Source organism: Rutidosis leptorrhynchoides, chromosome 6 (assembly GCF_046630445.1).
Source record: "Rutidosis leptorrhynchoides isolate AG116_Rl617_1_P2 chromosome 6, CSIRO_AGI_Rlap_v1, whole genome shotgun sequence".
Taxonomy (NCBI): Eukaryota; Viridiplantae; Streptophyta; class Magnoliopsida; order Asterales; family Asteraceae; genus Rutidosis; species Rutidosis leptorrhynchoides.
In genome coordinates, this window is record NC_092338.1 from 408,443,580 (window position 1) to 408,448,601 (window position 5,022).

Sequence of the window (5,022 nt, forward strand, 5' to 3'; positions counted from 1 at the left end):
ACCTTGTTGTGTACATAAGATAAACTGCAAACATATATACATATTTTTGAAGTTTGGTATATTACCCCACATTCAAAAATTATTAAAATCTAATAATAAAAGTTAGAAAATTATAAAAAACTATTACAATATCAACATAAGTGTATAATGTAGTAACATTACAAAAATAAAATAAATAAAACTAAATAAACTAGGGTTGTTACTGATACTAGTAGGGGTTCCATGCATAACCGTATGTGTTATAAAATGCTTCAGCTGGGTTATAAGTAAGATACGGTGGTTGCATCTCTATAGACCAGGGAGGAAATACGGGCGTTGGAGTAGGAATATAGTTTCTACCTATATGTTGGCAATGAGCTATGATTTGGTTTTGATGAACTTGCCAATCTTCAAATGCTCGATTTCTAGCATTTTCATACTCTTGTGAAGCTATAAACCTTTGCATTTCTGTCATTTCATTTCCCCCTCCCACATTACCTGGCTGTTGATTTCTCTCAACCTGTGGATGTCTTCCGTTATATCTTACTGCGGCGTTATTTCGCCTCTTCAAAACCTTAGCACCATGATATACATTTAAACCAATTGTATCCCGGGGTTCTGGTTCTTCAATTAATAATCCCCCTCGACTTATATCCACATTGAGATACTCAGTAATTAATGTAATAAATATACCACCTCCTATTATACTGTGCGGTCTCATCCCCCTAACCATAGCTGAAAAATAATAACCCACACAATAAGGTATACTTACAGCACTTTGTGGGTCTCGAATACACATGTGGTAAAACAAATCCTGTTCATTTACCTTTTCTTTATTTTTACCTCGCTGTGTAATTGAGTTCGATAGAAACCTGTGAATTACTCTTAACTCAGCTCTATCTATATCCAAATAAGAGTAATTTCCCCTTTTAAATCGGTGATGGATAGTCATTTGACTCCATACACCATGCGTATCAAAACTTTCGTCTATCCTCCTACCATTTAATATCAACCCTCGACAATCGGCAGATGCTAACTCCTCAGGCGTATATATACGTAAGGCCTGAGCCATGTCTAGTAGAGACATGTGGCGCATCGAACCTCCTAACAAAAATCTAATAAAAGTTCGATCGGTTAAACTAGCTACCCGATCATTTATTTCTATACAACACAATAATTCTTCACACCATACTTTATATACAGGTCTACGCATGTTGAATAATCGTACCCAATCGTTAAAAGTAGAATTACCATACCTTTGAGTAAGTAATTCCCTAATTGGCTCGGCCAATTCTACGGCTTCTAACGGTTCCCATTCTATTACCCTAGGTACTTCAACAGCTTTAGAATGAAGAGTGTGCAAGTTCCTTTGGTATTTTGGATAATCTATCCAACGTCTGTCTAATCTCAAGTTCGGGTGCAAATTTTCCACGTGCATATCTGAAAATGTCATAACTGGATGAGGTATATCTTGTTTGTAATAGTTATCAACATCCTGTTGTTCCACATTCTCAGGAGGAGCAATGCGAGCTTGGGATGAAGATTCACCCCTTTCAGTCTGCAATACACATCAAACACAATTTTTGTGCATCCAAATATGCATTAGTGTCAGTAAAATCATCAATCAAAATAATTACAATGACATGTTCAATTTATATCAAACTTATGCTCATTTTCATATTTTTATCAAATCTACACTTTTTCAAATAAGCATATACGAAAATGTTTTCCAAGTTCATAAGCATTCAACTCAAATATCATGTCAAAATAATCATTATTAGCAATTAAACCAGTTTCAAATAACATTATCTATCAAAAATCAAGTTCATGAATTTTAGACTTGAAAAAGTCCACTTTAATTCTCAAAAATCATGTTTAGGCTCAAAGTTTGGATCATTTAACTACCTAAACATGTTACACTACTTAATTTAGCAATAATTCATGACAAAAATCGGCCATAACCTGTTTATATCAAAAAGCCCCAAATTGCTCAAGAACACAAACCCTAGATTACTCAAAATTTGAAGTTTAAGGCTTCTAATCATGTTAAATAGCATCAATCTAGGTTATACAAGCATAATACATAAACAATTTAAGCATAATTACACTAAAAAGCATCAAAATCGAATTGGATATAAATTTGCTCAAGAACACTAAATTTTCGGATTAAAGGGTGTTTTGGTGTAGAAATTTACCGTTTTTCTTGAGTATTTCCTTGATAGCATCCTTCTCAACATGATTTTGTAAAAGATTTGATGAAAAATGGTCAAAAATTGCGGATTTGTGTGTGTTTTCTCGGGTATTTTTCGCAGTTTGTGGGTGTTTTGTGTTGGGGACTGATCTGTTCATGCGTTATATTTTTTTTTTGGAATTTTGGTCCTCCGCGACTTGCGGTGTTTGCACATTACAAACTTCGATAGTCGCGGTGTTTGTATTATTTTTTTTTATATAAAAACCTTAACTTATAAAACAATTAATTAATTAATTTTAAAATTTTGTTTTCCTTGTTATTTAGGACGAGGTCGTTTCGGAACAATGTCCTAGTCCGTCCCTCGACAAAATTTTAAAATTTGTCAATTCAAAGCGCAGTTTTAAAAGCAAAGATTTTTGGGTTTTTTAATGTTTTTGGCATACTTTAATTCAATAAGATTAAAAATAATGATAATAAAAGTTCTCGTCCCTCCCTCGGGTAAAGCAATTTCGGTTCAACGACCTAGTCTTCAACTCACGACGAATTTTAAAAATCATATTTTTAACTTAGCGAAATAAAGTAAATTTTTGTTTTTAAATTCACACCAAACTTAAATTTAAAATGCATAAAATTAAAAAAAATTCAGACCAAACTTAAATTATATTTTTATTTTTATACATACAAACTTATATTAAAAATATTAATTTTTCAAATATTTATAATTTTAAATATATTGATTTAATTTTAACAAGTTTACAATATTATTTTAATATTAATTTTAAAAACAAAGTAAAAATAAAATTAAAAATCTTTTTGGCTTTTATCCTACTTTAATCAATCAAATATTATCAACAATATACACCCCTCTTTTCGGTAAAGTAATTTCGGTTCCATGACCTAATTTAACTCATGACGAATTTTTGAAATATTTTGTATTGATTGATTAAAGATATTTATACCTTAAGAATAAACGTTAAATTTCGCAGTGATGTAATAAATTTTTGTATGGTATCAATAATTTCGGTCGCAAGACCTAATTTCATCGAATACCAATTTAATACTTTATAGTGAACAAATTAGCGTTTATTATCAAAAGGTTAAAAATAAAAATAAAAAATAAAAACTGTACAAACTTACCTGTGAAATAGATTTCTTAGTGATATGCTCTAGCCCACTCATAAGATAGTCGGACTAATTGATTTTCCATGTCTACATAGGCGTAACCTCGAGCATTTAACGTTTTTTCTTCTAAACATATGAACGGTCCATCTCTGCATAAAGTAACAAATTCGGTGTTTGAATAGGTTTGATTATTTAAACATTTACCTTCGTGTGACCATTTTTCGCATTTGTGACATTTTTCAAGGTGTCGTGCTCTTCTTTTTGCTGCGGATTTTGATTTTCCTTTACCAAATTGTAACTTATTATCTTCGCATCTGGATTCTTTTCTTATTCCGTCCAATTTACCTCTGATTAATGATACTATTTCACTCGGAAGTGTGTCATTATTATGTTTAGTGATCAAAGCGTGTAGCATTAGACCATGGTTTAGTTCACATGAAGTCTTCATTTCGTAAAAACCTAAAAAAAATAAAAATTCAGAATGGGGGAAGAAGACTAGTTCTTTAGGGTCTGCTAGGGAAAGACCATTCGGTTTCCATTTTCGAGAACTACACGAAAACAGAAAATCTAACTCTAACAGAAATACATATTATCCTTTAAAGACTTGATTCTCCCCACACTTAGTTACCTGTGGTGTTGAATTTGTGATTAACTTCATTGTCAACTTCCATCGGACCATGTATGTAATGTTTAACTCTGTGACTATTAACTTTAAATTCAATCTCATTTGAATTTATTAATTCTATCGTTCCGTATGGGAAAACTTTTTTGACTATGAATGGTCCAGACCATCTTGATTTCAATTTTCCAGGAAATAGCTTGAATCGTGAATTGAAAAGAAGAACTCTGTCTCCTTCTTTGAATTCTTTTGAACTTCTGATTCTTTTATCATGCCATTTCTTCGTTCTTTCCTTATAGATTAACGAATTTTCATATGCTTCATGTCTTAATTCTTCTAATTCATTTAATTGACTTAACCGTAGACGTCCGGCTTCATGTAAATCAAGATTACATGTCTTCAAAGCCCAAAATGCTTTGTGTTCAATTTCTACTGGAAGATGACATGCTTTTCCGTAAACGAGTTTAAAAGGTGTGGTTCTAATTGGAGTTTTGTACGCTGTTCTAAAAGCCCAGAGTGCATCCTCCAATTTAATGGACCATTCCTTCGGATTTGATCCTACGGTTTTTTCTAGAATACGTTTTAAAGCTCGGTTGGTATTTTCAACTTGTCCACTTGTTTGTGGATGATATGCAGTGGAGATTTTACGAGTTACTCCATATCTTTTGAGAACTTTCTCAAGTTGATTATTACAGAAATGAGTACCCCGATCACTTATTAAAGCTTTCGGTGTTCCAAACCTTGCAAAAAGACGTTTTAAAAAGTTGACTACAACTCGTGCATCGTTAGTTGGGAGAGCTTGTGCTTCCACCCATTTAGATATATAATCAATGGCTACGAGAATATAGAGATTATTATGAGATTTTGGAAATGGACCCATAAAGTCAATACCCCAAATGTCAAATACTTCACATACTTGAATGACATTTTGTGGCATTTAATCACGTTGACTTAATTTTTCGGCCCTTTGACATGCATCACAGGATTTGCAAAGAAGGTGTGCGTCTTTGTAAATTGTAGGCCAATAGAATCTAGCATCATAAACTTTTCTTGCTGTAAGTTGAGGCCCATAATGCCCTCCTGTTGGTCCTGTGTGACAATGGTTTAAGAT